Below are 26001 nucleotides of genomic sequence, written 5' to 3'. Positions count from 1 at the left end.
ATGGACAAGAACTCATGCTAAAAATCTGGCCACGAGAAGCTCTCTATGTCAAGATCAGTAATAAAAAAAAAACAGATTATATTTCTCTGTTGTTATTTAATCAGATAGCTACTTGTTAGCAGTTTGATTTAGCACAGCATCTCCCTTGTGGCAGAACTGCAGAAGCTGTGGATCTGCCTTCCTTTCAAGTTGAGGGGGCTCCTGAAATTAATTTTGATGAAACAGGTGCACACTGATGGGGACTGAGGACACACAGTTGTGAAAAACACCTCTTGGGGAGAGGATGGCTGGAGCCAGCTGAGCAGGAACTGGCTCAGAGCTGTTGAACAAGTTTGCACCAAAGCCTCACAGTGTAGAAGCATCCTTGCTCTCAGATCCTCACCAAGGACTTTTAGTGTCCGCATCCCCCCCCATTGCACTGAGACGAGCTGTGCTTTCCAGCTGGTCTAAAGCAGGACACATTCAGCTTTGTTTTCTAATTTTGCTAACTGTGTCTTAACAAATTCACTTGAGTCTAAAAATAATGCTAGTACTAGGAAGAACCAAATAAAATATTCTCAAAGGTTTATACTAAACAACATTTCTACTACTTTTTCAAATGATTCATTAAGCACAGTTTCTGTATCTTTTAAAGTATCCTGGAGGTCCCTGAGTTTGACAAAAGAAGACTGAAAACCAATTCTACCTAAATCTATTTTTGTCTTTCTCTAATAGCTTATGGATCTTTTTGTTACCATAAACAGTCTTTGAAGGGAAGATGTGGGATTTTAATGGCTTTTTGAATTCACGTGGGTGTCATTTGCTTTGACGTACACCAAATACAGAACAAGAGTATGGCTGGAGGAAACAATCAATGAGTTTTAAGGTGAGTGGTAAGCACTGTGTTTAGGAATACACCTAGCTGGGGAATATTGCACCCTGAAGACAGCAGTAGCATTGAGTTACCACTCTTTTGTGTCTGAGGAGAAGTCTCTTTATTGCATTTTAGTGGGCATAGTAAAAATGTGTTTTGCTTTTACAAGTAAGATATTTTTGCCCATTGGTGACAAGTTACTTATTACCACAATCTTAAAAGGAGTGACTGGGGACACTAATTGAACTCAAATCTAACGCAGAGACAGATTTTCAAAAGCTTTTTGACACAAAAGAAGCCTTTTCTGAAGTTATCTGGCTAAGGGAGGGACAGAAAAGATGTAGCAAAATGTTTTAGTGTTGCAATATTAGAGATAAAGCAGAGTTGTAACACACGTGGGAGAATCTCTGAGGCAAAATCATATTAGGAATAATTCTCAAAGAATAATTTGTAAGAAGATAATTACATTAAGGCTTCTCATTTAAACTGTTGTCTGGCCATGAGGGAATTCATCTCTCTTCTGCAGCCTGTCCTATAGCAGGACAGCGCCAGTGTCTACAGCCTTACCCAGCCCAGCTGTACCCAGCAGCACCACTGCACCATAGAGCAGGATAGTGGTGCTGAGGGATGCACGGGGCACAGCCCAGAGGTGAGCACCATATGTCCCACCAGCTTTCCTACCAGTAATGCTACATCCTCTTCTTTCAGCTTAGGTCTGTCCATGTGTGTTCACACTCCTGCACACGATGTGCCTGTTACTTAAACCTTAGATTGTTGTTTCATTTTTATCACAGCTGTGGATCAGGACTTTGAAGGCTATGCAAAAAAGCAGCGCAAAGCCAGCCAGTGCTTACAGTCTACAGAGAGCTACATGTTTCAGCTCCCTGACACAGAAGGTGAAACTGTGGGAAAAGCACTATCTTGCTAAAGTTACTATTTTTGTTGAAACATATCCTCCCCTATTAAGTTTCTGAGTATCAGGAACATCCAGACCCTATGGATGACAGCCTCAGTACTTTCAAAGTAACCTGCAGCAGTTCTGTCATTTTCAGGGGGTTGAAAGCAACTGGATCAGGGAATGTGTGTCCCTGGTAGGGCAAACAGAACAAATGGGAGTGAGAGGCAGATTACAGGTTTTAACTGAATGTGCAGAGCCAGGCCAAGATTTAAAGGTGCATGCGAGTAGCCACAGAGAAAGAAACTGTTGTAGACACAAACAAAAAATTTTCACGTCATTGTTGTGATTACTTTCTAAACACACAAATGTAGCAAATGGAGAAACCTATGCAGACTAATACACAGAAGTGAAAAATGCCAGTTTGGGTCAAATCACTAAGCTGAAGGGAGGATTTGTTACCTGTGCTAGGGAAGAAATGTGACTTATTGCTTGAGGATAAAAATCAAGAAGTGTTTTCTACATGATCCTTCTGGTTGTAATGGGAATACTGGGAAAAGCAACATCTGTACTTAGTCTGGGGCTTCCTACTGTGGCACTCTGGTTCCTTTTGACTAGCAAAATATTTGAATACTTAATTTTCATAAACCATTACTAAAATAATAAAAGATCACTGATCCTTTTAAATAGAAAAGTAGGTTTTTTTGATCTATTTTGTGCAGTTGGCTCAGCTGTTACTGTATCCAGAGAAGGATGGAAAAATGTTGTTAACTGTGAGAATTAACTAACTGAATTTGGGTTGTGATTTATGACTTCTGACATGGCCCTAAACAAAGCTGACATGGCATACAACCAAGCTGAACTGATTGATCCATTAGTAACCCAGAACTCTTGACCCAGAGAAGGGTTGATTACATGAGGATGAGACTGAGAGGTGGCCAGCAATTACAATAGCAGCTGACTCCCTTTCAGAGGATCCTGAGGTGAACATTGTCATCTTTTCTGGATGCCTTTGTCATGCATTTAGTGCTCAGTATGTCCTCCTCCTATTCAGCCATTATAGATGCTGTGAGGTCCCTGCTGTATCTTGTATTCTCGCTAGGCTCTGCACTGCCTGCTTGAATTGCAGTCTCTGAAATGATTACTGCTCTGTGCTTGCAGCTGAAGCTGAGAATTCAGTACTGCCAGGAAAAAAACAGTTCTGCATTACATTTCCATATTTCTTTTGCCATCCCTTGTAAGCACCCTATTCACGGTTTGATCTTGCCACAATGCAGGTGGATCAGGGAGAAGCAAGGAGTGAAGAGCAGCCTCACGCTGAGCCTTTAGACCCTTAAAGGAGAGAAGTGTCCTGTTTTCTGTGTTCTGTGGCAGCCGTGCTGGTGCTCAGCTCAGGGCAGTCAGGCTATCTTTCCACACACCTGCTGGCTCTGCGCATGTGGGGCGCTGCTCGCTGGAGCACTGCGGGAGGGCCACAGGGCAAGGCAGGCATGATGTGGCCTGTTCTCCTGTGGTATGACACGAATTCATCGCACAGGCCCAAACCTGCTTGTCCTTGACCTCCAACTTCCGACTGAAGACAGCAGGAGAGACATGAGAAAAAAAAATATGAAGGAATAAGCATTGTCTGCCGAGTTCAGGAGAAGAATAGTGTGGTGCCAAGGGGAGTCCCCCAGCTCAGGCCTGGCTGCTCCCTGAGGTTTTCTAACTGAGGCATTAGCAGAAGCTGAAGCTTCAGAGAAGCAGTGTCTGGGAGATGAACAGGTTTGCATTTAGCTGCAGCTGTGGTACTTTACATCTCAACAGCTCTGGAGAAGCCGTGACAAGGCTCCCGCAGATTAACTGCTCTGCTGCAGGTGTCTGCTGCCACTGACCTGCACACAGCATCGATCCCGGGTGCCAGCTGCTGTATGGAAATGCAGATTTGTGAGACAGCTCAGTGCTGGATGGAGTCAGATGAACTAGTGCTGCAGTCTGCAAATTAATGGGGAATTGGGTAGCATTTGTTAAAGGCTGTAAAACAGAAACCAGAGTGATTTCCCTGTACAGAACATTCCCAACCCTTTTCTAGGCAGGCCTTTAGGACTGCGATTTCACTTCTTCTTTCTTCCCTCTCTACTTTCCCCTCCTGTTGGCAGCCAGCAGCCCCTGAGCCCTGCACTGAGATCAGGGGGAAGGAGGAGATGGGCTGTGGCCCACATAGTAACACTGCACCACAGCCCTGCTCCTGCTTATTAGCACTGTTCTTTAATGCCTTGAGACTGAGCTCAAGAAATAAGAAATTGCGAGAAAGAGGGAAGAATCCTGTTTGTTGTGCTTCTACCCTCAATAAGAATGTGGTGTGGAGAAAACAATTGTGCTGTGGTGTGTGGTTTCCTGAGCCACATCCAGCATCCAGCTCATCACACACAGAGTACAGTACTCCCTGTACTCTGGATTGCACACAGGAGGGGAAAATGATCTGAGGGAGCAGAGATGATAGAAGTGCAGAAAATCATGCAGGACATTGGTGTAGCTAGTGATGCTGTGTTAAATAAATGAGGTGTGTTGAGCCTGGAAGTGCTCTGCACTTATCTGCTCTTCTCACAATGCAGCTTATTATGGTTGTTGATGTTCTTTTTGTTTCTAGGCTGTTTAGGAGCCTTGCTTGTGGCCTGGCACTTATCTGTGTATGCTACAAAACCAGAACGAAGACAGTTCCCAACACAAAGTTCACCCAAAACTGAGACACGAGCAGCCAGTTTCAGGCACAGTCCCATGGCCTCTGTGGCAGTGCTTTTCATTGCTGAGGACAGACATCAAGCTCCCCTTGGGATCTGTGAAGGAGCATAATTTGATACAGGTGCCCAAGTGAGCGGCAGCAGCATGCTTGGCTGAAAGCTATCCACGTTACAGCCAGCGGCAGGCATCTGGAATCGGCGGGCAAATGATTTCACCTTGTGTGGACATTTCATTTTGCATCAGCCACGGTGCTCTGTTTTTCCATAATGAAAACTAATTTGCTCAAATGTTTTTGCACATTTTTCTTCTGCTAGAATGATCACCTCGTGCGTGCCAGCCGCAGGAGAGCCTGCACCTCTTAGTATGCAGCAGCTGGGGCTGCTTGCAGCATCGGGTGCCAGATGGGCTCCTGCACTGCCAACCGCTGTGCTGCCGCGACAGGCAACAGATCCAGGGGAGAGAGAGTCTCCTCTTTTTCAAGGTATACGTGGGCTAGATTATTCTTATGGCAGAATGCAAATAGAAGAAACTTGAAAATGGTTCTTCCAGCTGTTTTCATTCAGTCTGGGATACAGAATTGCCTGCATGTGTTCTGTATTTAAACTCTGGGATGAGTTAAACATGATCAAAATAACTGAGAAGGTGCAGCTACCTCACCATACCCTTCACAAACATATTCAAGAGGGGAACACAAACTATGTCTTACTTAAAATAACAGTAAAACCTTGTAATAATACAGATTAATCTGATTTTTATTTTTTATTTTTTCATGAATGTGTCCACTTGGCAAAGGTGCAGATTCTGGACTTGGTGTTGTAGAATGCATTTTAAATTAAGATTTAGTTTTTTGCCTGAAGCCTTTCCTCCATCCACCCAATAGTAATCCTCTCCCAAAAAAGGTGGCTTGTTAAGCAGAGTGATCACTCCTCAGTGCATGATGATAGGCAAGGGATATAATATTGGCTCTATCCTTGTTCATGCAGCTGGCCTAAGCTGGTCTAAGCTAAAAGCTCAACCTGCTTATTATTTTGGGGGCAATTCATTCTTTTTCCCAGAGAAAAAATAATTTATGATCTAACTGGTCTGAGCGCTAAATCCAAGATACAAAAATCCAGACACAGATTCCTATTAAAGAGTTAGTATCCATCCTAATTGGCTGATGGGGTGTTTTGAAACTCCATTAATCACCTTGCTGGCAGTGAGCAAATCAGAAGCTCAGTGTTCTGCCACTGACTTTCCATTGCATCGAGTGAGTTAAATAGAAAGCATGCATTACTGGCATCAGCGATTTCAAAAGTGGGTGTTTCTGTGGATGTAAATGGTGCTTAATAATGTTCCACCTTTGACTGAAACTAGGGCACGCCCTGCCATGAGGTTCTCATCATCTAATTAAACTTACTCAATCTGAACCTGGTGGTATCATGCAACACGGGCTGGGTCTCCCTGCAGATTAACTCTTCAGCTTGTGTGGCAGAAAGACCATACTCCAGGAAAACAGTGGTGGCTGGCAAGGCCACCCTCCTGAGCTCCATGGGCCACCACGTAACCACCCACGGCTGCCACCCTCAGATCCTCGCCCTTCCGTTTTCAACAAGTAATTATTTTGAAGAAATGCGAGGTGGTCACTTGCAGGAGCTCAGTGTTTCTCTGTACAAATAACAGTTCCCGAGGACTGTTTCTAGGTGCTGGGGCCGAGCTGTGTTGCTCACACAGCTTTCTCAGTACCCAAAGCAGGTGAATCGCTTCTGGCTCGTGCTCTCCTTGGCTTGCTGGCAGTGTACTGGCACTGGTCAGAGCCATGACAACCAGTGCCTGCCCTAACTCTGCTTTATTTCATGGTCTGGACACATCACAGAATGTGGCTGTGCTTTCCACTGGCCTCATTACCCACACAGCCCTGCTGCAGAGGTGCCTTGTGCACTCTGCTCCAAGCTGCATCCCATTTGTTTCCATCTTCCTCCTCACTTCCACATTCACAGCTGTCCTGCAGAGCCCTGCTCTCCCTCTGTCCTGCCACCAAGATCTCCTGTGTCTGGGCCTTTGGTGCCCAAGGGTGCTGCTGGGCACATATGAAATACGGCAGAGGCATACGACAAGCTTTGCCCTCTCTCCTATTCTCTAAGGATGGAAAGATTTGGGGAAACAGGTGCATGGCTGGAAAGCTGTCCCTCTTGGATGCTTGCAGATTTAGCCACACAATCACCATAATAATGCTTTGTAATTACATCTTGCATCTTTCAACTGTACATTTCAGCTGAAGTTATGAATGTTTAATTAAACAGACCTCACAAATTGCTTTGGGGGCAGGTCGGCACTCAGATCATATCAGCTTTCATGAGGTGTTTGGAGAGCTGCAGGGACACAATCATGGGAAAAACCTACCCTGTGGAGTGGTGCAGGAGCCATGTGTCCAACTGAAGTCAAGGCAGATTGATCCATGCTCATCCCACCTGCTCTGTGGAGCCTGAAATTATGCAGCTGTGATCCCAGTGCACACACAATGTGCACAGAGACAGGTCTTCCCACTGTCAAGGGGCACTGAAGCCAGCTTGACTGCACAGTTCTGCAAAACCAATGCATCCAAGTGAGGCTGCTCTTGTTCTCTTGTCTCTATTGGAAGATCCTGGCTTGAGGCTTGCCATCGTGGCAGCTTCTCCAGAACTTTTCTGTTTGTGGTGCTCTTTCCATTGTGGTAGGGGCACACTCTGCTTCCTTCATGAAGTATTTCTGCTGGCACCCAGCATGCACTCAATGCGATTTGGCTTGTCAGGATTCCTAAATGCATCACAGGCTGCAGCACCATACAGGGAATTTACCCAGTGCTGTGTCTCTGAGGCTCCTTGAAGTGTGTTGGCCAAGTGTAATGCTGAAGGTGCCTCTCCTGCAGGATTAAGTTCTCTCTTAAGAACTTTGGCCTTTCTTTCCTTCTGTCATGCAATTATTTGTAGCATATTTCAAGCCCTTATGGCAAAGGACTGTCACTGCTGTCACTTCTGTGTCTTTTTCATTTTTAAATAAAAGTGAAAAAAGAGTTCTTGGCTGTCCTCATTCCCACTGGCCAGGAAGGCACCACTCCCTCTCCGAAGGAAGTCCCAGTGCTTGGCATGCACTGCTCATCACAGGCACAGAGGGGGCATATGACAGCAGATTGATATCAGGCCTCATTTGTATCTTCTGGAGAGAGAAACATCCTTTGTTGGGATTTTTTGTGGGGGTTTATTTTCCCTGTAAGTTCACGTGCATTACAAGAATTGAGAGTTCACATCAAATATTTGTTCATGCTTTTAATTTGAAAGAACTAATGAGTCCACTTTGCCATCTGTGCTGTAGCACGCAGCAAGCAAAGAAGCTGATTACATGGATCACCAGGGTGTGAAGGACTCACAGGAGATGGCAGAGCTTTCTGGGCACCCTTTCTGGGTGCCCACAGAACTTCGCCGCTGTGCACTACAGGTGTGCCTGGGCCTGCATTTAACTCAGGAGGCTCCTGCACCCATTTCAGCAGCAGCCCAGCTGCAGCAGAAAGGCACCAGACCAAAGGAGGCACTTTTATTGCCAGCTGATGAAAGCTCAGCTCCGGTGTGTCTTGACCCATAGGCATGAGCTGCCAACCGTGATGCCTGGAGAAACGTGCTGCAGAGAAATGAGGAACTTGCAGAGAATAACTATATTTACACAGGTAAATGCACAGTGAAATGGGTGTAGAGCAATGCAGAAGAAATTGTGGCATGCAGAAATTATAGGCAGAAATGCCAAAGAAGACATTAACTGTACGATTATGTGGATAATAAACAAGAGAGACAAATCTTTATTTTCAAGACTGAAGATTTGCGATAAGGAATATGCATAGGTCAGCAGCCTGTTAGGAAAGGAATCCTATCTAAGAAAACTAAGAGACTGAGCTTTAGGGGAGGTCTCATGGCATCAGTGGGTGGGAATTTCTACATGGATGGCATTGCTACAGGACCAGTATGAGCCCCAATAATCGTCCTTCCCATCTCACCATTGATACAAAATTATTTTAGTCTGTCTGGGAAGTTGAGCAATTTTAATTCCAAAAAATCTACAACTATAAAGGAAATCAGTCTTAGTATTGATACTAAAACATTTTGAATGATATGGAGTTATATTATCCTGTTTGAGGCAACATGTTTATCCACTAGCAATTTGTGATAGGGCGGTCTTGCTGGCAAAAATAACAGGGCTTAATTCTTTACCCTATCATCTCCAATGTGTTTTGGTTACCTTATCTCCTACAGCATAACTAAAACTAAAGGGGAAAAATATTGTCAATGTGTTTGTTCCAGTTTTGCTAAACTACAGTTTGTATTGACATAAAACTTCTACAGCCATCTTTAGTAAACAATTATCTCAACAGGCTTAATTCGCCTTCAGTATATTTAGTACAAAATACTAAATACAGAAGTCTACAGCAATGGTTAAGATTAAATCATGTTTGTATGCAGCAGAAGAAAACATTTCCTTGCCAAAGTCAAAACCACGGGAGAAAAGACATCAGAGCTGGACTCCAGAGAGCCAGAGTATCTCACTGAGCAGCCCACAAGTGGCTGCGCTCCATGCAGGGACATAGCAATCTGCAGCAGCTGTGCAGCTTTCCCGAGCAGCAGGAGGCCTTGCTGAGGCTGGCTGGCAGGCTGCCTGCAGCACGTGCCCAGGTGCATTGCTCTGGTAGGCAGGTTTTGTGCACAGAGTCTCCTGGGCTCCCAGGGCCTCCTGCAGTGCCCAAGTCCCGATTTTTACTGCTGCAATGACAGCTTTGAGATCGACTACCATGCCCAGTGCTTTGCTCTTTTTAAATCTACCTTTGTACATGCATTGACACAGTAACAGTCAAGCCCAAGAAATACAGTAGGAAGTGTTTGTGATGGCATTTTGCTTTCTGTTGTAACAATGTGTTAAAATGGTATTTCAGAGTTTTGCCCTTATGGTCAGAACCAAGATCACGCTGGACATGGGCTGGCCTTTTAGTCATGAGGGTTGTTCCTTTCTCTTTCAATATAAGCATGCACATGTGATGAATTAAAATAAACCCTATCCAACATGTGTTGTGCTTGGTGTCTTTTCAGATAATCCTTTGCAAGAGCATTTATGTCTCGTGTGTTAGCTGGTAATGCAGGGCAGTGAGTGTATCTTCTGGCCTGAATGGTTCACGCTGAGGATCCAATGGATGTCCTGTGTCCATCTGGTGTCCCTCAGAATAAATAACTGGGCTCCAAGTTTCATTCAGCCAATTCATGGAGCTTGCCTAGACCTGTGTTTAGTGAGCAAGGGGCTTCAGTCGCATCTCCTTGTATGGCTGTCATGTGCAATCTTAATGCTTCTTTACCACCAGAACATAGGGTGATGTGGCAGATTGTATGGATTCTCTGCATTTCTGTTACCATGATTACAACTATTAATGAAGCATTTGAAATTGAGTCTGCCTCATCTTAACTCTACTCTTATAAATTTTAAGTGTATACTTCAAAGATTAATAATGAACTTCTGTAGCCTTAGTAAGCTGGGTTGTGCCATAATTACGAATGTCTAAATCACTCGTACTGAGTAGTCCAGATCTTTGTGTTCAAATGGACATTCTCAAAGGTGTACTGCTGCATATAGATGCAACCACACACAGTCACACATACAATATTGAGGAACAGAATGAACTCTGAGCCATGGAGCTGTTTTTCCAGTGCACACAGAGTGGAAACACAGATGAAATCATCTCTCACCTCTGGGTCGCTGGTGTGATTCCTTCAGAAAACAGAGAGTTTTCAGTCAGGCACTAGGAGCTTAAAAAACCCCATGATCTCAGCACAGCTGCTAATGGAAAGCAAACCTAGCACTAACTCATGTCACTTTTGGCAGCCACAGCAGAAAGGCCAAACTCTCACATCAGCATGGGGGCTGCATGGCCCTCTTAGCCCAGAGGTGGTTGCACAGTGAGCAGTGCATTATCCTGGCAGGGCAGAGATTGGAAAAACTTGTAAGGCAACCTTTTGGATCATCCCTGTCCCTGGCTTAAGAAGACGTCACTTTACATCTCAGTTTGTAGGCTCCCATTTATAGGAAAGAATAAAAAATACAGGAAAAAGTGGCCAAAAGTTGCCACCTGCAACTTCTATTGCACACATTAGAACAAATCTAATTCTGAAATAAGGGCCTGAACCTTCTGGAGATAGACCTGAAACTTATTTGTTCTATTCAGTCTATGTTCAGGAAGAATTACTAGTGACTTAAGAAGGAACTGTATCTCATAAAGGGCTAGGGGCTTACAAAAGTCTTCGGAATGTGGACCCTTCCACAGCCAAGTTTGCTGTCCAATTTCACTGAGAAGACGCCTGTCTCTTCTTTGTCTCTTCTTTGTTCTGCCAATGTGCAAAAAATACTCAAATACTCCTCTTCATAAGACAGACCCATTCACACTCATTTTCTTGATAATCTGAGCATAAATCAAATGACCATCACTCTGCTTATCAGTGTTGTGCAGAAGGAAAGATTGGGTGTTTATGCTGCTCACAGAAGCATAAAGATGTAAAACTACTAATTCATAATGACAAAGCAGGCATCAGGAGCATGAATTTGCAATTCCAGCCTCTCCAAAAAGACATCTGCACAAGGTGTAGGTGGCCAGCAGCTTTTTTCAATTGGCTGAACAGAAAGGTGAAATCAAATGTGACAACCTTTGCCTGACAAGGGAGGGAAGGTAAGGATTAGAGACATGCATTATTCAGCAGTGGGTTTATTTCTATGCCACACTCAGGCACAGGCATCTTCTTATTGCAAAGCTGACAAAATAGAGGGCACTGGAACAAGGAAGAACAGAACTTATGCAAAGACCAGAATAGCTAAATTTACAGTTAGGGAACGTGCTAGGATGAGAGAGAAGGTTTGTAATAATTCCAGTAGTAATTTTTTGAGTGCCAGAATGAAGGAGGATTGGTGGTTTACAGGTTTGCAACACAAGCCAGTGAATGGCTTTCTGAAAGAAAATTTTCAGCACTTGTAAAGGTACTTTCTAAAGTGTCAGCACTGATACCTAATAAATAGTGAGCACACACTGCAGCTTTGACTCAGTTAGGATTCTTTTCTTTTTTTTTCCCCAGCAGACTGTTTCTGCAGAATCACAGAATCACAGGGGTCGGAAGGAGATCAAGTCCAACTCCCTGATAAAGTAGGTATCCTATAATAGGTCACACAAGTAGGCATCCAAAAGGGGCTTGATTGTCTCCATAGAAGGAGAATCCACAGCCTCTCTGGGCAACCTATTCCAGTGCTCCATCACCCTTACCATAATTAAGTTCTTCCACATGTTTGTATGGAACCTCATATGCTTAAGTTTTAGGCCATTTCTCCTTGTCCTAGCACACACTACCACTAAGAAGAGCCTGGTCTCATCTATTTGCTACCATCTCCCTTTAGATATTTGTAATCATTTATCAGATCCCCCCTCAGTCTTCTTTTCTCCAGGCTGAACTGACCCAGGTTACTCAGCCTCTCCTCATGTAGGAAATGCTCCAGGCCCTTAATCATCTTTGTGGCCCTCTGCTGGACTCCTTCTAGGAGATCCCTGTCTTTTTTGAACTGGAGAGTCCAGAACTGGACACAGTAGTCTAAATGTGGTCTCACTAGGGCAAGGTAGAGGAGCTGGATCACCTCCCTTGACCTGTTGGCTTTGCTCTTTCTAATGCATCTCATTAAACCTGTGGAAGTTTAATATTTTAATATTTTTCCTACTGTTAAATGTGGTAGGAAGTAGCCTGTCATTTCAAAAGTCTGTAGTGATGCACATGCAAACAAAACAAGGCACAGTCTAAGCTTTATTTACAAAGAAAGTGAGGGTAAAATACCTTCAGGATGTGAGAATGAAAATTTTAAATTATGAAGATCTTTGCTTTTTCTGTTGGGACATACGACTTCAGACATCTTGGCCATGCCTTGAGCTGTGCCAGCTTTTTGATTGTTTCATTCCTTGGCTCAGCACAGCCAAAACAGCAGTTCCTATCATGTGGCTGAAAATGTGTAACTGAGTTTATGTAGGCTTCGTACCATAGAGGAAGGTATTTTACATTTAGGAGAGAGGGAGAGACATTGTCTGTATGTGGTTCTAGGAGAGCAAAAGGTTTGCTTAATGGCTAACCTGTTTGATCAATGTGAGTTGTACTATGAGCACACTGTTTGGGGAACTCCTGTGAAGAGAGTTTGGGGAACTCCTGTGAAGCTGCAAACACCTTCAATAAGACCAGGCCTTAATGTGGCTTAAGTCCTCTGTGTGAAGGAGAGGTTGGTATTCATGTTGAGCCTCTAATGAATGTACATTACTAGGCTGATGCTGGCCTACTTGAAAGCCAGTTCAGAAGAAGAACAACTTTTGTTAAGGTGTATGGGAGTGTAATTATTTCCTGAAGAAAAGTGCTTGTGTAGGTGGTGGGGAGGGTGGAGGTGATGATCTCAAGTAGGGCAAGTAAATGGTAGCTCTACTCTGTTGTCCAATCCAACTTACTTGAAATTAAGTCAAGGGAGTGATTGAGTTCTTCCCACTCTGAAGCTGATGAGCAGTTACAGACAAGATATTGTATTAAGTAGCTGGTCTCCAAATGTGGTGGTTAATGCTTTGGTACTGGAGCCCCTTAAGCTGCAGGAAGGTTGGGAGGTGGCAGGATGAGAAGTGCATGAATTTTCAGGACAGCTGACTATATTGGGCTTGTGCAGCTTTGCTGTACACAACAGGTACCCAGTGGCCATTGACTCAGCTGAGAGAAGCATTAGCAATACATTGCAGGCAGTGCAGTAACACCACATCATGGTGGCTGCCTTTTTTTTTGTAGTCCCACAGTGACCGTAGGCAGCAGAAGCAAGTCACTGGTGTGCTTTCCTTGTTAAGTTTTGGTGCTGACTCAGACTGGAGGAATACCTCACTGCTGAATATCTGCTTCACACTTGAACATGCCTTTCTTTCTTATTAGTACGTACATGGATAATCTGGGGCACAAGGACTACAGGATTGTTCTGAGCTGCTTCCTTCAGCAAACTCCCCCCTTCCAGCTGTTCCAGCCCCATACCACTTCCTCCTTCATTCTTTGTTCTCTCTACTCCATCTAGATCATTTTAAAGTAATATTCATGTCCTGCTGGGATGAAGGGAAGCTATTCAAGTAACCATCCTAGGGAAGGGACTGTACTTACAGAAAAATTACCTTATACAATACCGTTGTTTCAGATTCCCCCTTGGGTGACTGTCAATGGAAAGTGGAAGATACTTTCTTTACCAATGAAATCTTCTTCTGCACCATCATTGTGCTTGGGTTTTGCTCATCTCCTTTGTTGTCACTTTCTGCTGGGCCTGGGTGCTCCCTGCTCCCTTGCTCCCTTGCAGGAAATTCTTCAAATGCTGTAACGCAGGCATTGGCTATCTACAGACTGGCTCTTGAAAACCAGGAGAGATGGAAACCTACACTAGTGACTCTGCCTCAACAGGGGTTTGGACTAGATGATCTCCAGATCTGCTTTCCAATCCTACAATTCTGTGATTCTGTGAAACTCACACAGGAAAAAAAAAAAAAAAGGGGGTAAGAACAGGGTCTCCTCTTGGCTCTTTTCTCACAATATAAGAAATGGATCTGGATGTGTGGTCTTTTTCTAGCAGTTCAGATGAAGTTGAAGTGAATCCAAGGCTGCTGCATGCTCTGCTGGTGGCTCTCGTGTAAATCAGCTGACCAGCCTCTATTAAATTGTTACACTTGCCTCTGCCTTCTGTAGACATCCTTCCTTAGGGCCTCGCTGTAGGAAGAACATGGTCTTTCCTCAAACAAGTGAAGGTTCAGCCTTAAATCTCACCTATGTATGTAGATGTATATAGTGCTTTCTGTCGGGGAAACACATTGCTGGCCTCTGGCACCTGGGGGTGCTGAGGAGCTGATGGGCTGACTCAGCTTGTGAGATACTCAACTAGGAAGACCAGCTGGGCCCAGCACATTTGATAAAGTATGCAGGATTCCTGCCTGTGACAGCAGTATTTCTTTGGGACTGCTTTCTTCACTCCCAGTCTAGGAAAAGTGCTAAAGAAATAGGCTTCAAGCAGAGTCCAGCTCACACGAGGGCTGGCAGCTCTGGTAACCATGCTCACTCACGCGCAGAAAGACTGTCTCTGCATGTAGTGCATATGTTTCCACTGAAGCCACAACAGAGTAAACTTTCTACCATGTTAACTGGATGATGTTTGATAGGCACCTGGTGCTGAAGGAAATGTCCATGTGATGTGTAAAGGCGTTGATAAGCGACGGGACTGAGAAAGCTGGAAGGCATTCTGAGGAAACCCTGTGTCTATGACTCTTGATGGGATTGGACTTGCAAGGCAATAGAGTATGGTGGTGTTGCTACAGCTTCTGGGAATGCACTGGAATGGAAAACTTCTGTCTGGTGCAGGGTGGAGTGCACGGCTGGGCAGGGCAGGGAAGTTATGACTGCACCACGCACTGCTGCTCTGGAGCCACAAGCAGCAGAGCCACCGTGGGCAATGCTGCACCCACACTGCTGAGGTTGTGGGGCAGAAAGCCCTTATGTGGCGGCATTGCTCCCTGCATCCAGGCTGCTGTCTGCTCCTGCTCTTTGCACTCAGATCAAGAAGACTCATTCAACTCTAGCATCCTAAGAAGTCTCAGCCTATCACAATGAACACAAAAGATGGTGCAGTGTTCACCTGTCCATCCTCTTATCTCTAGTGATAACAGCTCTTTCAAAACATGCATGAAATTTCAGGCTGCTGGCTGTATTAGCCCCTTCCCTAGGCTCCCACCTTCCTAGGTTTTAATATGCCCATGTCTGAGACTATTCTATGTGAATACCCATACACCCTGGCAGCTTGCTAACAAGTGAAGGCTGTAGCATCCCACAGTATATTGGTGTTTGGAGAGGGGTGAAAGCGTGGCTGGCAAAATAAGTAAAAATTTGTTCTTCACCAATAAAATATTTTTGGAGTCTGTAGGATGCTCAGGAAAATCAAGAAGAGGTTCTGATTCATATGGTGCCTGTGTAAGGTTTTTAGTTCTCCCTAACATTGTAAGACTTCGGCATTCAGTAGGTGAGTAGAAAAACCAACTGGAAAGAAAACTGGAGGAAAAGATTAATGGAGGAATTCAAATTCATTGAAATTACTTTCTGGAAATTCCAGAACCCACAACTCTGCTTGAGAGAATATGCATGGAATTTATCTCTGCTTGTCTTGTCCCTATCCAGGTATCTGCACGTGCTGAGTAAGATACAAGATGAATTGAGGTTTGGCTATTCTAATGATGAATTTTTATGTAAACAGAGTATTTCAGTGGCAAAATCCACAAGTAGAAGGTGACAGCTTTAATACACTGAGTTGTTTCTATTTTCCTGAAGTACTGAGAACCTGTACCAGAGGAAAGAGGAAAGCTGAGCTTTCCTTTGTCTTGCATCTTTGATTGTTGGGTATAGTGACATAATGAAAGGGTCAGTGCAGGACTTTAAAAGGGTTGGTAACTTCAAATGCCACTTAGACTGAACAACAAAATGCTGAAAACTCCACACAATCTCACCAGAACAGCATGTTTCTGGATCTTCTGGAGGAAACCTCCTGACCTATCTGAGAGCAAATCCTGGAAACTCTTTTCTGCTTAATAAACAGGTCTGTTCACAACGTGCCATCCTGCTTGTTCAGAGGGTGTTGGAGATAGGGAGTGGTAGATACCAAAACTGTTAGGGTGAAATAATGCATCTGGCATTCACAGGGTCTGGTGCTGCAGCTGCTCTCCTTTGCTTAAGCTCCCAGGAGAGAGATGAGCTGCAGTTCAGCCCCATTAGGGGCCTCCTCTGAGGGATTCCCAGATGCACCATACAAGCTGTCTGGCATGCTGTCCTGGTGGACTTCTCTGTTCCTGACACAGCTGCCAGACTCACACCTAGGGCCAGAAAAGTCACAGCTGCATGGTTGAAGCAGTCATATAGTCACAGAATTGCTTGGGTTGGAAGGGTCCCTTAAGATCATCTAGTTCCAACTCCCCTGCTATAGGCTGGGAAACCTCCCACTAGACCAGTTTGCTCAAAGCCCCATCCAGCCTGGCCTTGAATGCCTCCAGGGAAGGGGTATCCACAACCTCTCTGAGCAACCTGTTCCAGTGTCTCCCCACCCTCATAGTAAAGAATTCCTTCCTAGAAATTCTATATCTAGTATAAATCTACCTTCTTCCAGTGTAAAACCATTTCCCCTCATCCTGTCACTACATACCCTTCTAAAAAGTCCCTCCCCATCTTTCCTGTAGGCCCTCTTCAGGTACAGAAATACTGCTGTGAGGTCCCCTTGGAGCTTTCTCTTCTCTAAGCTGAAGAGCCCCATCTCTCTCAGCCTGTCCCCATAGGTGAGGTGCTCCAGCCCTCTGATCATCTTTGTGGCCCTCCTCTGGACCTGCTCCAACAGCTCCATGTCCTTGTGTATGGGGCCACAGAACTGAGCACGGTACTCCAGGTGGGGTGTCATGAGAGAGAGTAGAGGGGCAGAATCACTCCCTCGACCTGCTGATCATGCTTCTCTTGATACAACCCAGAATACAATTGGCCTTCTGGGCTGCAAGTGCACATTGCTGGCTCATGTTGAATCTTTCATCAATCGACGTGGTTAGTAGGCATGGTGGTGATGGACTGATGATTGGACCAAATGATTCTATGACTCTCTTCTAATAAATACCAAACCAGCAGCTATTTCTGGTCTCTAATTAATACCAGTGGCCTGATGCTTTCAAAGCTGTCTCACACCTGACTGGCTGGGTAACAACTCTGAGATTTGCAAGTACACGGTCCTGAAGATGAAGGCCGTGCCTTCTGCTGCTCTTCTGCTGGGCTTTTGGCTGAGTTTACACACGGAGCTGGATCTGCCCTGTCTAATACTACACCTCCTGTCACTCATGCCATCCAAAACTCAAACAACAGGGAACTCCCACCTTGTTTGCTGCGTTTGGTGCTTTGTAGAGCCTGCTGCAGTTGTAGTTAGTTAGTTTCAGGGATGAGCTATACCTGAAAATGCCCAGCTTTCTGGACCATGGGTTTGTTTTGGGCTGGGCATACATAAAGCTGAGCATACCATGAAGGCTGATTTATCCCTCCCTGTTTGTTGTACACTCTGTTGCCTTTGGGGGATGGAGAAGTAGATTGGCAGAAGCCCTCCAGGTTGAAAGAAATAAGAGTTTAAAATGGAGTCACGGAAACAAGAAGTCGCTTTATCTGTACGGTGTTTGTAATCTCCAGGTAATCCCATCACTGCCTACACAAAAGCAGCAGGCTGACATGCTCTCTTACCACCACAGAGGTGTGGGAGCTGCAGCATCAGCTGTCATAGCAGAATTATTCTGTGGTTTCTCTGAGACCACAAGCTCTTCTGTGCTCCCTCTGGTTGTTTCTGGGGTCTGAATAACGAGCCCCAGTACAGCCTCAGGTGAAGTGAGGAGATGGAGGATGGGGAACAACATGATGAGAAAAGCAAAGATCAAAACCAGCTCTGAAACTTGCCCCCTGCTGCAAAGAGAAGACCAATTATCCAGCTGAGCGGTGCATGTCCTCGGGAGGCTGGAGAAGAGGTCACAGCAGCTCACAGCTGGAGCCTGAGTCATCTTAGAAGCAAGTCCTTCATCTGTTAGTTGCATTATCTGTAAATGAGGTATCTTGAATGAGGCTTGTACAACGCACCTGGGTCTGTGGCATTCAGCTTGGGGCATATCTCATGCTGCATTCAAAGACTAATTTTAACAATAATGTGACTCATTAAAGCAGTTGGCATATTCTGTGATTTGTAGGATGTTTGCTGCCATACAGTCATAATATATTTATCAGAAGAAAACATACTGCGTGTGTATCTTCTCTTATACACTAAAGTACTATTCCCGACACTTAGTGCCAATCATGAACACATCAAAATTTTCAGTGAATATTTTCTCTGCGGCTCCTAAAGGAGCTGAGACATAAAGCACCGGCTGTGGAGGCTGCTAAAACAGCTGCTTGAGAAGAGCTCCTGCAGCAGTGTTCCTTCAGGGTTTATCCTTGGACTTCAAACTGGAGGAATAGGAGTTGAATGCTTTGCTTATGCTCTCCTGACTACATATTGTGAAGCCAAACCCTTTCTCATAGGGCTGCTTGAAGACCAGCTTTTAATCTTTAGAAAAAGCTTTATGATGTCTTTTGACTAAATGTACTAGACGTATAAAGTATTATTATGATGCTATGTAGTCATAGAGATTTAATTGAAGATATTTGACTGCAGAGGCTGTAAAACAATTTGAATTATGCTTGACCTCCTCTTTTGAATAATACTTTTAGACAGATTAATAAGATAGGTAATACTTAAATTATTGGTGCCTTTCCTCAGTGGTTCTCCAATACGTTTAATGGGTTTTTCACAATGTAACCAGATTGGCAGGTATAAGGAGTTCTAGTAATTGTGTCCCTTAAATTCCTTGTGTTTCTGTGCAACTGAGTATCTCTAGGATCAAAGAAAACTTGATAAAAACTATCTGTATACGGTCATCTCTGATCTAGTATTAAATGTGGAGGTTGGCAGCCCTGCCTGCAGCAGAGGGGCTGGAGCTTGCTGATCCTTGAGGTCCCTTCCAACCCAATCCATTTTATGATTCTATTATTCTATGGTTCTATTAATGAAGTGCAGAAAAATTGACCTGAAAAAAAAAAAAAAGAAAAACAACAGTGAAGAATAAATGGTTTTCCTAGTAAACCAGGGCTGGACAGAGTCCCAGTAAACTCTTACTGGCAAAATCCTGTGTGTGTCTGCTTACATGCTGCTTACTCAGTTACACTCAAAGAAATTGATGTGGTCTCACAACTTAAGAATTAATAACAGGCCAACCAAAGAGGCTTGTTAACTTAGTCTAGATGCTAATCTGAACTTCACTTGAACCTGCTTGCTCTAGTAATCTACTCAGCAATCTCTAGGAGAAGAGATTTTTTTCATGTGGAGCCAGCCTAACAAAATTGTAAGCTAACCTCTAACTGAGATGGTTATGAAGAAGTTTTCCCTATGGGCAAATTTTTGTGGGCAATTGAGGAGGAGCAAACAGACACCTAAGCAGTCCTGTTTTGTTATGGGAGCTCCTTCTTCAGTCACCTGTGTCTTCCTGGCGGAGAACAAATTACACTGATAATGGAGGAGCTGGGGGCCCAAGTCAATAACTAGTGTGTGTGCACTAGCTCTTCCTTCCCTGCTGGTCACAGTGCTCTCCTCGAGTAGCAGGTAAGAACCAGGAAGAGTTTTCTGCACCAGTGTGGTGCAGGAAATGCGGGCACTGCCAGTGTCAAACCGGACTCCTAGCCTGTGTCTCCCACGGGTGCATTACTCCTTTGCTATGTAAGTAACAAGCCATGTACTTGCAGTGTAGTCCTGCAGGTCACAGGTGAAACTCCCAGTGATAGAAGGGTAACATCTGCTTGACTTATGAGGATTTTTCACTAGCTGTATGACAGATATTACTCTTTCCCAGTGTTAAGGGTTGTAAAGCAACTTACTGACACATTCTTGGAATAGCTGTGATGAATTCTGGAAAAAAAAAAAAAGTTTAAAAAATATTAGACAAGCTTTTTTTTTTAGGCTTGGCGGAGGGGTTGTGATTATTTTTACTCTGAGATGTGTTTCTAAGAATAATCCCTTTCTCTGTCATCCTTTGCAGGAAGGGAAGCAATATACTGAGTTCAGAGGCTGGAAAGTTACCTGTTTATTTTGAAATAAATGTTTATCTGTGCTATTCCTGATGGAGTATCAGCTTTCCTGTTCCACCCTTGCCATTTAATATAGGAGTGTCATGCACTTTTGTCCTAGTTAACTCAAGTCCTGCAACCATGTAAATGTGTGACATTTCATAGCTTTCTAGGTCAGACCAACCTGAAATTGTTTCTGTAAATACGAGTCAAGTAAAAGCCACTCATCTTCCCATACAAGCAGGCAAGCAAGGGAGCCATTCGCTTGTTTGCTCAGTATTTCTCGTGAAATCATCACTGTGTTTCTCCAGTCATCTGTACCCTACGCCAAACATTGCCTGGTTCCTGACTTGCAGAACCTGAGAAAAATGAGCACAGTATGGGCAGGGAGTGAGTCTTTCCTCATTCCTGTGGCATGGAGCCACAGCACAGGCTTTTTGGATGCACCAGAAAGAAGATGGGAATCAGCTTTGTTCCATACCTTGCCACCTGCTTTGGGGAGCTAACTCTGGCTGCACGGAAACCCTTAGGTTCACTGTCACTTTCCTCTAGTGGAAGCAGCAATGTTAACATCCCCAGGTGTCATTTCACTGTGTGCTCAATGTGAGGGATGTCCCCATGTAATAAAGGCTCCATCCATTGCTGGCACATCACATTTGCAGCCTATGGGCTGTGTGTCTAATTAGAGCCCCTTGCACATTACAGTGTCTGGCTCCACTGGTATCTTCTCGTGTTCCCTGCTAGAGCGGACTCTAACAAAACTATCGATAGAACTTGTGCAAATTATACCTTAAATGTGCTTGAGCAGAGAGAAAACAGGCAGGGAAGGCTAAACTACTTAATGTCAACTTGGTGACTTGTAAATTTTGCTCCCCTTGAGAAGGTTAATCGGAACAGTCTAAGTGTTTCTTTCATCCTTGACTTTTTCTGCCTGAGGCTTTTTCTCTGCTCTGGCAACTCACTGCTGAGCCCCATGCACTTTCCAAACAACCAATGAGTATTTCCCCAGCACAGCAGTGTTTCAACTTCTGCCCTGTTTTGTGCATGCTTTCGGCACCTCAGCATATAAGCTGCACTCACGCTCTCCTGTCTGCTGGGAAAACAAATTTAAGGTGCTCTGTGGGCTCTGCACAAGCTTGCCCAGAGTCATTGCACACTGTGCAAGATTCAGGAAAGAAAAACTTCACGCAGAAGCGCAAGAGCTCAGAAGTGTGCTCTGCTTCTGCTGGGGATGAAGTGAAAAGCTCTGCAGATATCTTCCCTTGCCAGGATGAGGCAGGAGCCTGTTGGCTGGGGTGTTAGCTGGGGACGTGGGAGATGCACGCGTGAGCCATCTGCTTACATGATTCAGTTCAGGGCTGGAGCTTGGCTTTCCCACATCTAAGGCGAGTGTCCTAAACACTGCACCTCTTCTGACATGGCCAGGTTTTGTTTTGACCTTCTTTCATCTTTCTTAACATGGCCTCATTGGAGTTCTTTGATGCAATTTGAATTTCCTGCTTGGGCTTTGTACTCTCTCAGCTTTGCTCCAGGTACGTTTGTCCAGGCGGACAGTTTCATCCCATCACCAACGTACATGTGGTTACCTAGGGCACTGGTATTTGCTAGGCTCTTTAAAGCATTTTGCGCTGGCTTAAGAGTACCACACCGAGAAGTTTTAATCATTTGATCTTCCCCTCTGCTGGCAATGGCCAGAAGGCCCACTCTCTTCATCCGTTATTGCTTTCAACATAACACACTGAGCAAAGACTTAGACACTCAGATGACACTCAAACATTTGAGTTTTATGTCTCTAATCTTTGCAATAGGCTTCCATAGCTTCCCCTTCTGCTCAGTGCACCGGAGTCTGCTATTGACTAGCCCCCAAGAAATTGGGATCAGTGGTCCCATGACAGACCATGTTCTGTCACCTATCTCATTTTTCGTCTTTGCTTTTCAGCCATTCTAAATAAAAGGCAGCAAGACATAGTCTCTTTCCCAAAAGTTGTATTGTATAAAGCAATAATAAGGGCCAAACCTGCTCATATTTGACAAGTTGGGGAATGCAGTGAGACATGTTCTTTCTTTCTTTCTTTCTTTCCTTCTTTCTTTCTTTCTTTCTTTCTTTCTTTCTTTCTTTCTTTCTTTCTTTCTTTCTTTCTTTTTCTTTCTTTTTCTTTCTTTCCTTCTTTTTTCTCCCTTCATTCCTTCCTTCCTTTCTTCCTTTCTCCCTTCCTTCCTTTTTTTTTCTTTCTTTCTTTTTCTTTTTTAAATAAAAAGAACTTAAATCTCTCCTATACCTGTGACTGAACTTCAAATGTATGTACTAGGTCAACAGCTTTCCTGGAAACTATTACCCAAAATAGTTAGTGTTTGTGCTAGCTTTAGCTGAATTGCCTGGAATAGCCCTTCCATCGTCTAAATTTAGACTTCAAAACGGAGCTAGAGAGTGTTTGGTGGCCTAATGAATAGCTAGCTAGTCTTCCTACTTTTCTCTCTTTGGAAAGTAAATTGTGGATGAGCAGTAATAGGGCACCTCAAATACTCATTCAGCTTCAAACATAGACACCTTTAATCTGGTTTAAATTGACCTTGGCTATTTTGTTGCTTCGGACTACTTGTCTCTTAGTTCTTTTTAATACAGTAAAAGATAACAAAATATTTTGTTACAAGGTGATTTTTAGGGTAAGCTCATGTAATGATAGCTATACATTCTGATGGATGATAGTATTATGTAAGAATGAGCATATGAATTATTTGGCAAGGAAAAGATATATATATTTAACCATCTTTCTGTCTCTTCCTTCACAATTTAAATTCTAATATGTGCCCTCCCCATAAATTTCATTACAACAGTAAAGATCTAGATACAGAAAAGGTAGGCACATGTTAATATATACAGTAAGATTTATTTCTTTCCCTGATGACTGTGGGAATACACTTAAGCACAGAACAGAAATCAGAACTGTATACTGGAAGCAATGTGACACTTGCCTCTGCAAAAATTCAACAGCCAAAAGCAAAATGAAAGAGAATAGACCCACCAGCTGCGTACATTCAGTTTCTTCTTTCCTTACGTGCTCTACAGTAAGCTTCCAAAGAAGTGCGAGCTTGGATTTCTGTGAAATTTATCTTGCTAAGATTGTGCAGGAAGTTGGAAAAAAAGGAAGGATGAAAATCAGAGTTTGCCCACAAAATAACTATCCTTCCCCCCCACCGCAAACCACACAGCAACATGAGATATCAGTGGCAGAAGGTCATGCAGATAATTGCAATAATATTATCTGCTGTGCCTCAGGAACTTGGCTCCTCTCAGAGCAAGGGTGATAAATTAGAACTTGTGAAAATTCCGTTCAAGGAAAACTCCAACATTTCTAAATCTGGATGAAGGGCAGTAAACTCCACAGTTTCCCACAGAAAGTAAGCTTTGGAATTTCAGATTTTCCAGCATGAAATAAATGTTTCTCCCGGACTGAATTTTGCATGTTGTCTTTTTTTTTTTTTTTTATTCAAAAACCTGAACAACCACTTGTGCCCAGTTCCTGCATGCCTGGGAACTTGAAACTCTGAAACCTCTGACCTGAGCTGGCTCTGCAAGTTTACAGGCTCCCTAAAGTGCAGCTGTGAGCCTGACAATCCTGAGTCAGTCATTTCTGTGGTGGGCTCACTGGGAAAACAGGTACTCCAGGAGCACAGCTTCTCCAACAACCTGCCCTATAAACTAGCAGGCAGCCTATCTAAGCTTGGTTTTGTTAATGGGACTTCCACAGTTCTAGGCAATTATTACAAAACCATCTTAGTTTTCATTAGTCAGAATGGATAATTCCAGACCAGGCATCATTTAGAACTTTTTATGACATCTGCTCAGTCCATCAGGTTCAGGTTCAATTCATGTGAGCAGAACTTATATATGTCTTTTGGGTTCTTGATGTTGTTCTTAGTAGATTGCTTCTTTCATGAATTAGATCCTACTTCATGCATTCTACCATGCTAGAAATGTGGACTAACAGCTCAAATCCATTCTTTTTAGCAGGCTTTGGTTGCCATTATCTAGGTAACAATGATAGAACCCTAAGCGATAGTTCTTTGTGTCTACATTCACAACTCTCTGACACAAATAGACTTCTTCATCCTTCTGAATATTTGCAGATTCCTGGAGTCTGGGCTGCATTGTTCCTGCTGCATCACTTTGGAAAGTTTAATTTGCAGTCTGAAGTATAGCTGCTAAGGTATCATGAACCTGGGGATAAAAGTTCATGCCTAACTCAAGCCTCTCTGAAGACATTTCCTGTCAGTAACAGGTAGTGGTTCTGATCTTCCCAGTCAAAGGCACAGGCCTCGGTCTTCTGGGTGACTCTGGCTATAGGAATTTGCATGCTTTATCCAAGCCAAAAAGTCAGACAGGTCCCTCCAACCTCAGTGGGTTAGCAACTGTGGCATAGTTTACAACAAAGTACATTTGGTTTGAATTAAAGATCTTGGTTTAATGAAATGTGGACATTAGTCTAGGCATATCTAGAGAAACTTGTGTTTTGGAGGTTTGTCTGTTAGTTTGAGGAATATAAACTGTGTGACTATTCCCCAGACAAATGAATGCTGGTTTTCATTGGTGAAAACACTGATAAACAGATTTATCATAAAAACATGAAGCTGAGAAGGCAGAGACATTCCTCGCTGGGATATAGCTTCTCCTGTTTGGCATTATCTGAGAAAATGAGACTTGGGATGCCTGAGAGAGGGATAATGTGGCTATTTCAGTTGAATGTTGTAGGGGCTTAAGACCAACAGTGCCTTAGATGTCAGTACCATTCCTGCTTGTTCCAGAAAGTCAGCTATTCCTTCTCCATTTATTTTCAAGGTCCATACCAAGCACTGCCCAACACTGTGGCTGCTCCAAAGCACCATACCTTGATGTATCCTTCTTGAAATGCCAATAAACAAGAGAGTAGTATTTGTGCTAAATAACTTTTCTAAATCACTGGCAAGGTAGTACTGTAGAAGAAAAATGATACTGCATGTCTTGGACTGGAGTCCAAATACTTTTTGTGATGGTAAATCATTTCAAATGCTGAAATTACAGTGGAAAACATCTCTAAATTTTTTGTGCCACACCAATTTGTAATTTCATAAATGAATGCTGTTAACAGCCATTTTTTCAATTTGGTTTTAAAGATCAGAATCAGATGTTGCACTAGATGGTGATATTCGAAAGATATGATCCACGGAAGCAGCTATTTTAGACATATTCAACAAATAAGCAAGCAATGGTTTCTAGATGCGTATGAATACAGAGGGGCCTTTTCTCACAAAAAAAGCTTTCCTGTTTAAACATGGCATGGTGACATGTAATGTAGTGTTACATTGGCTGCCCCAGAAAGAGAGAGGGAATTGCAGCCTTCCCCTCAGAACCCCTACACAAATGCAGGGATGTTGTCCATCTTCATGGTGCAGAGGGGTGGTGCTGGGCCTCATGGCACCAGGGGTGGCAGGGACTTGGCTGTTGCCCCCCATGCTTCAACAGAAGATGGAGGACTCACGTGCTGCTGTATGAGTGCTTTGTCCCCAGACAGGTCCCTCTAGGACCCACCTGCACCTGCCCTGTCAAGGCCAAATCCCCAGGAGCACTCACAGTCTCCTCCTGGTCACTGCAGCTTTGCACGCTCAGTCCTCACTCTCTCTCTCAACAAAAGGCAGTATTTACCCCTACTGCTCCCATCTGGCCATCAGCAATTAATCTCCGTGCACTGAACTGCAGAGCATTGTGTGATAACTCTTCATGTTAATTCCATGTGTCAGTGAGCCACTTAAAGGCTTCCTTGGATACAATTCCCTGC

At 43.9% G+C, this 26001-nt stretch overlaps 1 protein-coding gene across 7 annotated transcripts in view; it reads left to right on the top strand.

Moving 5' to 3' along the window:
- Positions 1 to 26001, top strand: part of LOC116242356 (uncharacterized) — a 197248-nt gene that overhangs the window by 125179 nt on the left and 46068 nt on the right. The window contains exons 3-4 of one of the 7 annotated variants that reach the window (XR_016464267.1): positions 715 to 865; positions 4378 to 4756. The exons of the other annotated variants lie outside the window; for them this stretch is intronic. The gene's annotated coding sequence lies outside the window, so the exon portion shown is untranslated. Of the gene's footprint in view, positions 1 to 714; positions 866 to 4377; positions 4757 to 26001 lie in introns of those variants that run through there. 7 annotated transcript variants of the gene reach the window in all.

Source organism: Phasianus colchicus, chromosome 2, assembly GCF_987193195.1.
Source record: "Phasianus colchicus chromosome 2, bPhaCol1.hap1.1, whole genome shotgun sequence".
Taxonomy (NCBI): Eukaryota; Metazoa; Chordata; class Aves; order Galliformes; family Phasianidae; genus Phasianus; species Phasianus colchicus.
Note: the sequence above shows the minus strand (reverse complement) of the source record. Positions and strands in the feature narration are given on the sequence as shown.